This window comes from Mesoplodon mirus (genome assembly GCF_964341445.2).
Source record: "Mesoplodon mirus genome assembly, contig: HAP1_SCAFFOLD_29, whole genome shotgun sequence".
NCBI lineage: Eukaryota > Metazoa > Chordata > Mammalia > Artiodactyla > Ziphiidae > Mesoplodon > Mesoplodon mirus.
The window spans coordinates 4608599-4623532 of record NW_028295817.1 but is presented as its reverse complement, the minus strand read 5'-3'; positions in this window follow the sequence as shown (position 1 = coordinate 4623532).

Genomic DNA, 14934 nt, shown 5'->3' with positions numbered 1-14934 from the left:
TCTGCGGGAAATATCATGTTTTGGGTCCCTTTCACTGAGGAAGGTGTAGGCCTTGTCTATTCCATCGTTGGTTTTTGGAACGGTACCTGTGCTTATATCAAACTCTGGTTTTATGCGTCACCCCTCCTCTCCTTCCCACTTAATCTGGCATAAGAGTGTTTTCTAAATGTGAGACTCTGTTCTCTTTCCTAACTCAGTTCATGTGTAGCCATGTATAAGGATGTTCAAAAGTGATACCTAATGGTAAGTTTCTTTTTCTGTGTGACTTATTTCACTTAGAATCATCGTACCTGAATCCACTCATTTGGCTGCTACTGGCCTTAAGACATTGATTTCATGGCTGAGGGATATTCCATCGTAAGTAAGTTCCACAATTTCTTAAACCCTTTTTGTATTTCCTGGGATATTTAAGGTGGTCCCAATTTGAGGATCTTTTAAGCAGTGCAAACCTAAATTTTGGGGTGGCTCTGGCTTATTGATTTTCATTTTTCCCAAGGTATATTCCTTAGCGTGGAAGTGCCCTTGGCTCTGTAGCTCTGTTGTTTATTTTTTTAGGGAACACAATGCACTCCTCCAGAGAGGCAGTTCACAACTTACGTCCCCACCATCATCATAACAAGGCTCCCTGTTTTCCAGGGCCTGTCTTGCGTTTCTGTTTTTTACACATTTTGCGGATGTCCCTTTTGACTGGTGGGAAGTGATACTTCTTTGTAGTGTAGATTAGCATTGCCCGTTTGCTTGCCTGGCCAAAAAGGTTCTATGTGTTTTCTCCTGAATATATTCAGGAGAAAACTCATACGCCCTTTTTGGCCAAGTGCATCATTGTCGAAGTTTTGCCCCTCTTCCTGTGCTTTAACGGCACTTCCAACGTACCTCTTGAAATCTGTTTCTGCCTATTCTGCCTCGCTTTCAAGTCTGCCTCGTTGCCTTCCCTCAACTGATTTTTGCACGATTGCGGTCCATTACTCCTCTGCCAGTTTGTGAATTGCTCTGCCCCTGAGCTCCATTTTTCAACTCGTTTTTTGTGAGCTGAATGCAAGTCCAAAATTTTGGTTCAGGACCTATACTGGTTCCCGGCGGGTGGCTGAGACGTTGGTTAATTCTTTTTCCTCCCAGGAAATAAGAGTGACATGTGCCCGTCCAAATGCCTAACAGCTACTCTCTCATTGGTTCACCCACTTCCCTTTCATCCTCTGCCAAATTGGCAACCTGTGCGAACCAGGAGGTTAAAGAGCCTCTCTCTGCAAGTTGGGAGATTGATAGTAAAGCAGTTGGAAGTCAAACCGGAGCACCAGGAGAGGGACTATTCGTTGAGTTTTAGAGACCTTTCCTATTCACAGTGTGTCCATTCTCTAGGTTTCCCGTACATGTTATAGCTGTAGTAATATTCCCTTCAACCTGCAGAGTTGGGACACATGGAATGGGTGCCATGCATTATTGCTTTAAAGGGTCTGCAATTGCTAACACAATCTCACCAATCCTCTCATTCCCAAGTGTCCAGCATTATGCCACATCCTGCTGTCATTGTACGTAGAGTCATACCAGGTTTAATCAGAGACCCTGAAGGAATTGTAAAGAATTTCCCGGTGTTTTTGGTTTGATTTTGAAATTCCTTTTTATATTGGGTTTGAGCTGACTCTCAGTGCCATGTTTATGCCAGTTTAGACACACGTGATTCCCTTATGGAGATATATCAATACATAGGTTTTAAGATTCTTAATAGTATGATAAAATCCTCTGCGGGGAATATGGGTTGTTGAGTCCCTTTCCCTGAGGAAGGTGTAGGTCTTGTCTATTCCGTATTAGGTTTTTGGAAATGTACATTCTCTTGGTTTCCGGTACATGTTATAGCTGTTGCAATATTCCCTTCAACCTGGAGAGTTGGGACCCATGGAATGGGTGCCACATATTATTGCATTAAAGGGTGTGCATTTGCTCACCCAATCTCACCAATCCTCTCAGTCCCAGGTGTCCAGCCTTATGCCACTTCCAGCTGTTGCTGTAGATAGGGACATTCCAGGTTTCATCATAGACCCTGAAGGAATTGTAAAGAATTTCCCTGTTTTTTTGTTTTTTTTTTAAATTCCTTTTTATAGTGGGTTTGAGCTGATTCTCACTGCCATGTTTATGCCAGTCTAGACACACTTGATTCCCTTACAGAGACATGTCAATACATAGGTTTTAAGATTCTTACTAGTCAGATATATTCCTCTGTGGGTAATATGGGGTTTTGAGTCCCTTTCCCTGAGGAAGGTTTAGGTCTTGTCTATTCGATAGTTGGTTTTTGGAACGGTACCTGTGCTCATATCAAACTCTGGTTTTATGCATCACACCACCTCTCCTTCCCCCTTAAGCAGGCATAAGCGTGTTTTCTAAATGTGAGACTCTGTTCTCTTTCCTAACTCAGTTCATGTGTAGCCATGTTTACAGGATCTTCATAAGTGATATCTTATGATAAGTTTCTTTTTCTGTGTCACTTATTTCACTTAGAATCATCATACCTGAATCCACTCATTTTGCTGCTACTTGTCTTATGAAATTGATTTCATGGCTGAGGGACATTCCATCGTATGTAAGTACCACAATTTCTTGAACCATTTTTGTCTTTCCTGGGGTATTTAAGGTGTACCCAAGTTGAGGTTTTTGTAAGCAGTGCAGCCCTAAATTTCGGGGTGGCTCTGCCTTATTGATTTTCAGTTTTCCCAAGGTATATTCCCTAGACTGGAAGTGCCCTTGGCTCTGTAGCTCTGTTGTTTACTTGTTTTAGGGAACACGATGCACTCCCCCAGAGAGGCAGTTGGCAATTTACATCCCGCCCATCAGCATAACAAGGCTCCCTGTTCTCCAGGGCCTGTCTTGCCTGTCTGGTTTTTACCCATTTTGTGGATGTCCCTTTTGACCGGTGGGAAGTGATACTTCTTTGTAGTGCCGATTTGCATTGCCCGTTTGCTTGCTTGTCCAAAAAGGGCATATGCGTTTTATCCTGAATATATTCACGTGAAAACCCATATGCCCTTTATGGCCATTTCCATAATTTTCGAAGTTGTAATGCTTTTCCTGTGTTTAAAGGCGATTCCAATGTACCTCTTGAAATCTGTTTCATGCCATTCTTCCTCATTTTCCCTTCCGCCTCGTGGCTTTCCTTCAACAGATTTTTGGAAGAGAGTAGTCCTTTATAACTCTGCAGGTTAGTGAATTGCTGTGGCCCTGAGCTCCATTTTTCAACTCGCGTTTTTGTGAGATGACTGCAAATCAACCATTTTGCTTCTGGACTTATACTGGTTCTTGGGGGCAGGCTGAGACTTTGGTTAATTCCTCTTTGTGACGGGAATTTACAGAGACATGTGGCCGTCCAAATGCCTACAGCTACTCTCTCATTGGTTCTCTCTCTTCCCTTATATCCTCTGCACAATTTGCCAACTGTGCGAACCAGGAGGTTATAGGGGCTGACTTTCCAAGTTGGGTGATTTATAGTAAAGCAGTTGGAATGTCAAACTGGAGCACAAGGAGAGAAAAAAGTAGTAGAGTTTTAGAAACCTTTCACCATTAGCTGGTTTCCATTCTCTAGGTTCCCATACACGTTATAACTGTAGTGATATTCCCTTCTACCTGGAGAGTTGGGAACCATGGAATGGGTGGCAGGCATTATTGCTTTAAAGGGTCTGCATTTTTTCACCCAATCTCACCAATCCTCTCAGTCCCAAGTGACCAGACTTATGCTACATCCAGCTGTCATTGTAGATAGGGTAATTCCAGGTTTCATCAGAACCCCTGAAGGTATTGTGTAAGAATTTTACTGTTTTTATGTTATGTTTTGAAATTCATTTTTATAGTGGGTTTGAGTTTATTCTCACTGCCATGTTTATATCGTTCTAGGCACTCTTGGTTCCCTTACGGATACATATCAATACATAGGTTTTAAAATTCTTACTAGTCAGATATATTTCTCAGCGGGGAATAGGGATGTTGACTTCCGTTCACTGAGGAAGGAGTAGGGCTTCTTTCTTCTGTTTTTGGATTATGGAACGGTACCTGTGCTAATATCAATCTTATGTTTTGTGCATCTCCCCACCTCTATTTCCCCTTAAGCAAGCGTTAGATTGTTTTCTAAATCTGAGAATCTGTTCTCTTCCCTAAATCAGTTCATATGTAGCCATGTTTACATTCCCTTCATAAGTCATATCTTATGTCAGAATGCACCATGGCCATTCTCATAATAATGCTCCATGACCCATGTCATAACAATGCACCATGCCCTGGTTATCACAATGCTACATGTCCCTTGTAATTACAATTCTCCACGTCCTTGTAATCACAAGGCTACATGACACTTCTCATCAAAATGTTACATGCTCTTGTCATCACAATTCTCCATCCACTTGACATTGCAATGCTCCATGCACTTGTCATCACAGTGCTCCATGCACATGTCATCACAAAGCTCCATGCCCTTGTCATCACAATGCTCCATGAGCCTTGTCATCACAGTGCTCCGTGACACCTGTCATCACAATGCTTCATGCCCCTTGTCATTTCAGTGCTCCATGATGCTCGACATCACAATTACACAAGGTCTTCTCATCACAATGCTCATTGGCCAATATCATCACAATGATCCATGACCACTGTCATCACAACACTCTATGACACCTGACAACACAATGATTCGGGACTCTTATCATCACAATGTTCCATTCCCTAGTCATCACAATGCTCCATGACACATGTCATTACAATACTCCATGAACATTTTCAGCCCAATGTTCCATGACACTTGTCATCACAATGATCCATGTCCTTGTCATCCCTATGCTCCAAGACCACTGTTTTCACAATGCTCCGTGATGCTTGTCATCACAGTGCTCCATGACCCCTGTCATCACAATGCTCCATGCCTTTGTCAGCAAAATGCTACATAGCCTTGTCATTACAATGCTCTATGTGCTTGTCATCAAAATACTCCATTACCATTGTCATCACAATCCTCCATGAACATTGGGATCACATTGCTTCATGCCCTTGTCATCAAAACGCTCCATGCTCCTTCAAAGCAAAATGATCCATGAACTCTGTCATCACAATGCTCCCATCCCTTGTGATCACAATGTTCCATAACACTTGTCATCAAAATGCTCCATGACACCTGACATCACAATGTTCCATAACCCCTGTCAACAAAATGCTCCATGACACTTTTCGTCCCAAAGCTCCAAGACCCCTGACATCACAATGTTCTATAACACCTGCCATCAAAATATTCCATTACACTTTTCATCAAATTGCTGCATGACCCTTTCATCAAAAGGCTCCATGCCCTTCTCATCACAATGCACCATGCCCTTGTCATCAAAATGCTCCATGACTTGTCATCACAAAGCTCCATGACCCTTGGCATCACAATGCTCCATGTCATTGTCATCACAATGCTCCATGAAACCTCTCATCACATTACTCAATGCCCTTGTCATCAGAAGGCTCCATGACACTTGTCATCATAATGCTCAATGCCCTTCTCATCACAATGCTCCATGCACTTGTCATTACAATCTTGCATGACCCATGTATCATAGAGTTCTGTGCCCTTATCCTCACAATGCTTCATTCCCACTTTCATCACGATAATCCATGAAACATTTCAGAACAATATTCCATGCCTTTCTCATCAAAATGCTCCATTAAACCTGTCATAACAATGCACCATGACACCTGTCATCACAATGTTCCATGGCCTAGTCATCACAAGGTTCCATGACACCTGTCATCACAATGCTCAATACCACTGAAATCACAATGCTCCATGCCCTTGTCATCACAGTGCTCCATGACGCATGTCATCAGAATGTTCCATCGCCTTCTCATCACCATGCTCCATGCCCTTGTCATCACAATGCTCCAAGACCCTTGTAATCACAATGTTACATGCCCCTTTTCATCTCAATGCTCCATGAACCCTGTCATCTCAGTGCACCATGCCCATCATCATAATGCTTCAGGCTATTGTCATCACAATGAAATCAATATTCTCCATGACCTCTGTCATCAAAATGCTCCAAACCCTTGTGATCACAATGTTCCATAACACTTATCATCACAACACCCCATGACGCTCATCATCACAATTATCCATGGTCTCCTCATCACAATACTCCATGATCTTTGTCATCACAGTGCTCAAAACACTTGTCATCACAATGCTCACTGACACTTGTCGTCAGTATGCTCCTTGAACCCTGTTATGACAAGGCTCCATGCTTTTTTCATCATAATGATCCATGCTCTTTTCATCACAATGCTCCAAGATCCCTGTAATAACAATGCTCCATGCCCTTGTCATCACAAAACTCCATGACGCATGTCATCAGAATGCTCCATGGCCTTCTCATCACAATGCTCCATGCCCTAGTCATCACAATGCTCCAAGACCCCTGTAATCACAATGCTCCATGCCCCTTTTCATCAGAATGCTCCATAACACTTGTCATCACAAGTCTCCATGCTCTTCTCATCACAATGCTCCAGGACCTTGTCATCGCCATGCTCCATTCCCTTATCATCACAATGTTCCATGACCCCTGTCATCACAATAATCCATGAACATTTTCAGCCCAGTGCTCCACGACCTACACATCACAATGCTCCACGGCCAATATCATCAAAATTCTCCTTGACCACTGTCATCAAAACACTCCATGGCAACTGACAACACAATGATCCGGGACTCTTGTCATCACATTGCTCCATTCCCTAGTCATCACAATGCTCGATGACCCATGTCATCACAACACTCCATGAACATTTTCAGCCCAGAGCTCCATGATACTTGTCATCACAATGATCCATGCCCTTGTCATCCCAATGCTCCATGACCCCTGTATTCACAATGCTCCGTGATGCTTGTCATCACAGTTCTCCATGACACCTGTCATCACAAATCTCCATGCCTTTGTCAGAAAAATGCTACATGACCTAGTCATTACAATGCTCTATGTGCTTGTCATCACAATACTCCATTTCCATTGTCAACACAATCCTCCATGAACCTTGGGATCACATTGCTGCATGCCCTTTTCATCACAATGCTCCATGCTCCTAGAAATCAAAATGATCCATGACCCCTGTCATCACAATGCTCCAAACACTTGTGATCACAGTGTTCCATAACACTTGTCATCACAGTGCTCCATGATGCCTGTCATCACAATACTCCATGCACTTTTCATCACAATGCTCCATGACCTTTCTCATCACAATTCTCAATACACTTGTCATCACAATGCTCCCTGACACTTGTCATCAGAATGCTCCTTGAAACCTGTCACGAAAAGGCTCCAAGCCTTTTTCATCACAATGTCCCATGCAGTTTTCATCACAATGCTCCATGCCATTGTCATCAAAATACTCCCCAAGCTTGTCCTCAGAATTCTCCATGACCCTTGTCATCACAATACTCCGTGCACTTGTCAGCACAATGCTCCCTGACCCTTGTCATCACAATGCTCCAAGCCATTGTCATCACAATGCTCCATTACCTTTGTCATCAGAATCCTCCAGGACACTTGGCATCACAATGCTCCATGGCATTTTCATCACAATGGGCCATTACATATGTCATCACAATGCTCCCTGACACCTGTCTTCACAATACTGCATGACCTGGTCATCTCAATGCTCCATGCCCTTGTCATCACAATGCGCCATTCCAACTGTCATCGCAATAATCCATGAAACTTATTAGACCAATGTTGCATGCCCTTGTCATCACAAAATGCTCCATGCGCTTGTTATCACAATGCTCCATGACCCCTGTCATCACAATGCTCCGTGATTCCAGTCATCACAATGCTTCATGATCTTTGTCATCACAATGGTCCATGCCCTCGTCATCAAGTCTCTGTGATCTTTTTAACCACAATGCTCCATGAACTTTTCATCACAATGCTCTTTGACCCTTGTCATCACAATGCTCCTTGTGCTTGTCAGCACAATGCTCCATGACACATGTCATCACAATGCACCATGCGCTTGTCATCACATTGCTCCACAATCTTGTCATCACAATGCTCCATAAAATTTGTCATAACAATGCTCCATGCACTTCTCATCAAAATGCTCTCTCACCACTGATATCACAATGCTACATCACTATTTGTCATAATACTCCCTCACCCCTGTCATCACAATATTCCATGACTCCTTTCATCACAATGCTACATGCACTTATCATCACAATGTTCGATGACCCCTGACATCACAATGTTTCATAACACCTGTCATCAAAATGTTCCATGACACTTTTCATCAAATTGCTCCATGACCCTGTCATCAGAATGCTCTCAGCCCTTCTCATCACAATGCACAACGCCCTTGCCTTCAAAATGCTCCATGAACGTTCTCATCACAAAGATCCATGACCTTTGGCATCACAATGCTCCATGTCATTGTCATCACAATGCTCCATGAAGGCTCTCATCACATTGCTCCATGCCCTTGTCTTCACAAAGCTCCATGACACATGTCTTCAGAATGCTCCATGGCCTTCTCATCACAATGCTCCATGCCGTTGCCATCACAATGCTCCATTTCCACTGTGAGAACAATGCTCCATGACCCCTGCCATAACAATGTTCCATGGCCTTGTCATCACAAAGCTCCATGACCCTTCTCATCACAATGCTCCAAGAACCCTGTAATCACAATGCTCTATGACCCTTTTCATCTCAATGATCCATGAACCCTGTCATCACAATGCACCATGCCCATCATCATAATGCTTCAAGCTATTGTCAGCACAATGAAATCAAAATGCTCCCTGACCTCCATCATAACAATGCTCCAAACCCTTGTGATCACAATATTCCATAACACTTGTCATCACAATGCCCCATGACACTCGTCATCACAATTATCCATGGTCTTCTCATCACAATGCTCCATGACCTTTGTCATCACAATGCTCAATACACTTGTCATCAAAATGCTTCCTTACACTTGTTGTCTGTATGCTCCTTGAATCCTGTCATGACAAGGCTCCATGCATTTTTCATCACAATGATCCATGCCCTTTTTATCACAATGGTCCAAGACCCTTGTAATCACAATGATCCATGCCCTTGTCATAACATAGCTCAATGACGCATGCCATCAGAATGCTCCTTGGGTTTCTCAACACAATGCTCCAAGCCCTTGTCATCACAATGTTCAAAGAACCCTGTAATCACAATGCTCCATGCCCCTTTTCATCAGTATGCTCCATGAGAATTGTCATTACAAGGCTCCATGGTTTTGTTATCACAATGCTCCAGGATCTTGTCATCACAATGCTTCTCGACCTTGTCATGAAAATTTTCATTGGCCCTTGTCATCATAATGCTCCAAGCCCTAATCATCACAATGCTCCTTTATATTTGTCATCACAATTCTCCATTACATTTGGCATCACAGTGCTCCATGCCATTGTCATCGCAATGGACCATGACATATGTCATCACAATGCTCCCTGACACCTGTCTTCACAATACTCCCTGACCTCCTCATCACAATTCTCCATGCCCTTTTCATCAAAATGCACCATGCCCACTGTCCTCACAATAATCTATGAGACTTGTCAGACCAATGCTCCATGCCCCTGTCATCACAATGCTCCATGCCCTTGTCATCACAATGCTCCATGAACCCTGTCATCACAATGCTCCGTGACTCAAGTCGTCTCAATAATTTATAACGTTTGTCATCACAATAGTCCATGCCCGCGTCATCCCAAGGCTCTCTGACCTTTGTAACCAAAACGCTCAATGAAAAGTTCATCACAATTCTCTGTGACCCTTGTCATCACAATGCTCCTTGTCTTTGTCAGAACAATGCTCCATGACCATTGTCTTCACAATGTGCGACGCGCATTTCATAACAACGGTCCACAACATTGTCATTGCAATGCTCCATAAACCTTGTAATCACAATGCTCCATGCACTTCTCTTCAAAATGCTCTCTCACCAGAGATATCACAGTGTTCCATCACTAGTCATCACAATACTCCCTCACCCTTGTAATCACAATGTTCCATGACCTTGTCATCACACTGCTACATCCCCTTATCTTCACAATGTTCCATGACCCCTGTCATCAAAATGCTCCATGACCCTTTTCATCCTAAAGATCCAAGCCCGCTGACAGTAAAATGTTCTATAACACCTGCCATCAAAATGTTCCATTACACTTTTCATCAAATTACTGCATGACCGGGTCATCAAAATGCTCCCAGCCCTTCTCATCACAATGCGTCATGCCCTTGTCATCAAAATGCTCCATGACATGTCATCACAAAGCTCCATGACCCTTGGTATCACAATGCTCCATGTCATTGTCATCACAATGCTCCATGAACCCGCTCATAATATTGCTCAATGCCCTTGTCATCACAAAGCTCCATGACACTTGTCATCACAATGCTCGATGCCCTTCTCATCACAATGCTCCATTCCCTTGTCATTAAAATCCTGCATGACCCATGTATCATAGTGTTCTGTACCCTTGTCATCACAATATTCCATGCCCACTCTCATCACAATAATCCATGAAACATTTCAGACCAATGTTCCATGCCCATCTCATCACAATGCTCCATTATCTCTGTCATAACAATGCACCATGACCCCTGCCATCACAATGTTCCACGGCCTAGTCATCTCAACGTTCCATCACACTTGTCATCACAATGCTGAAGACCTCTGTAATCCCAATGCTCCATGCCCTTGTCATCACAAAGCTCCATGACGCATGTCATCAGAATGTTCCATGGCCTTCTCATCATCATGCTCCATGCCCTTGTCATCACAATGCTCCAAGACCCCTGTAAACACAGTGCTCCATGCCCCATTTCATCTCAATGCTCCATGAACCCTGTCATCACAATGCACTATGGCCATCATCATAATGCTTCAGGCTATTGTCATCACAATGAAATCAATATTTTCCATGACCTCTGTCATCATAATGCTCCAAACCCTTGTGATCACAATGTTCCATAACACTTATCATCACAACACCCATGACGCTCATCATCACAATTATCCATGGTCTTCTCATCACAATGCTCCATGATCTTTGTCATCACAGTGCTCAAAACAATTGTCATCCCAATGCTCTCTGACACTTGTCATCAGTATGATCCTTGAACCCTGTCATGACAAGGCTCCATGCCTTTTTCATCACAATAATCTATGCCATTTTCTTCACCTTGTTCCAAGATCCCTGTAATCACAATGCTCCATGCCCTTGTCATCAAAAAGCTCCATGAGGCATGTCATCAGAATGCTTCATGGCCTTCTCATCACAATGCCCCTAGCCTTTGTCTTCACAATGCTCCAAGACCCCTATAATCACAATGCTCCATGCCCCTATTCATCAGAATTCTCCACGAGAATTGTCATCACAAGTCTCCATTGTCTTCTCATCACAATGCTCCAGGACCTTGTCATCACCATGCTCCATTCCCGTGTCATCACAATGCTCCTTGACCTCTGTCATTACAATAATCCATGAACATTTTCAGCACAATGCTCCACGACATATTCATCACAAAGCTCCATGGCCAATATCATCACAATGCTCCATGACAACTGTCAATACAACACTCCATGACACCTGACAACACAATGATCTGGGACTCTTGTCATCACAATGCTCCATTCCCTAGTCATCACAATGTTCCATGACCCTTGTCATCAAAACACTCGATGAACATTTTCACCCCAATGCTCCATGACTCTTGTCATCACAAAGATCCATGCCCTTGTCATCCCAATGCTCCATGACCCCTGTATTCACAATGCTTCGTGACGCTTTTCATCACAGTGCTCCATGACACATGTCATCACAATGCTCCATGCGTTTGTCAGCAAAATGCTACATGACCTTGTCATTACAATGCTCTATGTGTTTGTCATCACAATCCTCCATGAACCTTGGGATCACATTGCTGCATGCCCTTGTCATCACAATGCTCCATGCTCCTTGAAATCAAAATGATCCATGACCTCTGTCATCACAATGCTCCAAACCCTTGTGATCACAATGTTCCATAACACTTGTCATCACAACGCTCCATGATGCCTGTCATCACAATACTCCATGCCCTTTTCATCACAATGCTCCATGACCTTTGTCATCACAATTCTCAATACACTTGTCATCACAATGCTCCCTGACACTTGTCATCAGAATGCTCCTTGAACCCTGTCACGAAAGGCTCCATGCCTCTTTCATAACAATGCCCCATGACGTTTTCATCACAATGCTCCATGCCATTGTCATCAAAATACTCCACAAGCTTGTCATCAGAATTCTCCATGACCCTTGTCATCACAATTCTCCATGCACTTGTCAGCACAATGCTCCCTGACCCTTGTCATCACAATGCTCAAAGCCATTGTCATCACAATGCTCCATTACCTTTGTCATCAGAATCCTTCATGACACTTGGCATCACAATGCTCCATGGCATTGTCATCAGAGCGGGCCATTACATATGTCATCACAATGCTCCCTGACACCTGTCTTCACAATACTGCATGACCTGGTCATCACAAAGCTCCATGCCCTTGTCATCACAATGCGCCATTCCAACTGTCATCGCAATAATCCATGAAACATATTAGACCAATGGTCCATGCCCTTGTCATCACAATGCTCCATGCCCTTTTTATCACAATGCTCCATGACCCCTGTCATCACAATGCTCCGTGACTCCAGTCATCACAATGCTTCATGATCTTTGTCATCACAGTGGTCCATGCCCTCGTCATCAACTGTCTCTGTGACCTTTTTAACCACAATGCTCCATGAACTTTTCATCACAATGCTCTTTGACCCTTGTCATCACAATGTTCTATGCGCTTGTCAGCACAATGCTCCATGACACATGTCATCACAATGCTCCATGCACTTGTCATCACAGTGCTCCACAATCTTGTCATCACAGTGCTCCTTAAAATTTGTCATCACAATGCTCCATGCACTTCTCATCAAAATGCTCTCTCACCACTGATATCACAATGCTACATCACTATTTGTCACAATACTTCCTCACCCGTGTCATCACAATGTTCCATGACTCCTGTCATCACAATGTTACATACACATATCATCACAATGTTCGATGACCCCTGACATCACAATGTTCTATAACTCCTGTCATCAAAATGTACCATGACACTTTTCATCAAAATGCTCCATGACCCAGTCATCAGAATGCTCCCTGCCCTTCTTATCACAATGCACAACGCCCTTGCCATCAAAATGCTCCATGACCTTTGTCATCAAAAAGATCCATGTCCCTTGGCATCACAATGCCCCATGTCATTGTCATCACAATGCTCCATGAACGCTCTCATCACATTGCTCCATGCCCTTGTCTTCACAAAGCTCCATGACACATGTCATCAGAATGCTCCATGGCCTTCTCATCACAATGCTCCATGCCCTTACCATCACAATGCTCCATTACCCCTGTGATAACAATGCTCCATGACCCCTGCCATCACGATATTACATGGCCTTGTCATCACAAGGCTCCATGACCTTTCTCATCACAATGCTAAAGACCCCTGTAATCACAATGCTCCATGCCATTGTCATCACAAAGCTCCCTGACGCATGCCATCAGAATGTTCCATGGCCTTCACATCACAATGCTCCATGCCCTTGTCATCACAATGCTCCAAGACCACTGTAATCACAATTATCCATGCCCCTTTTCATCTCAGTGCTCCATGAAAACTGTCATCACAATGCACCATGCCCATCAACGTAATGCTTCAGGCTATTGACATCACAATGAAATCAATATGCTCCATGACCTCTGTCATCGTAATACTCCGAAACCTTGTGATCACAATGGTCCATAACACTTATCATCACAACACCCCAAGACGCTCATCATCACAATTATCCATGGTCTTATCATCACAATGCTCCATTACCTTTGTCATCACAATGCTCAATACACTTGTCATCACAATGCTCCCTGACACTTGTCGTCAGTATGCTCCTTGAACACTGTCATGACAAAGCTCTATGCCTTTTTCATCACAATGATCCATGCCCTTTTCATCACAATGCTCCAAGATCCCTGTAATCACAATGCTCCATGCACTTGTCATCACAAAGCTCCATGACACATGTCATCAGAATGCTCCATGGCCTTCTCATCACCATGATCCATGCCCTTGTCATCACAATGCTCCAAGACCCCTGTAATCACAATGCTCCATGCCCCTTTTCAACAGAATGCTCCATGAGACTTCTCATCAAATGTCACCATGGTCTTCTCATCACAATGCTCCAGGACTTGTCATCACCATGCTACATTCCCTTGTCATAAAAATACTCCATGAATATTTTCAGACAAATGCTCCATGACCTTATAATCACAATGCTCCATGGCCAATATCATCACAGTTATCCATGACCACTGTCAACACAACACTCCATGACACCTGACAATACAATGATCCAGGAATCTTCTCATCACAATTCTCCATTCCCTAGTCATCACAATACTCCATGAACATTTTCAGCCCAGTGCTCCATGGACCTTGCCATCACAATGATCCATGCCCTTGTCATCCCAATGCTCCATGACACCTGTATTCACAATGATCCGTGACGCCTGTCATCACAGTGCTCCATGACCCCTGTCATTACAATGCTCCATGCCTTTGTCAACAAAATGCTACATGGCCTTGTCATTACAACGCTCTATGCGCTTGTCATCAAAATACTCCATTACCATTGTCATCACAATCCTCCATGAACATTGGGATCACATTGCTTCATGCCCTTGTCATCACAGTGCTCCATGCTCCTTGAAATCAAAATGATCCATGACCTCTGTCATCAAAATGCTCAAATCCCTTGTGATCACAATGTTCCATAAC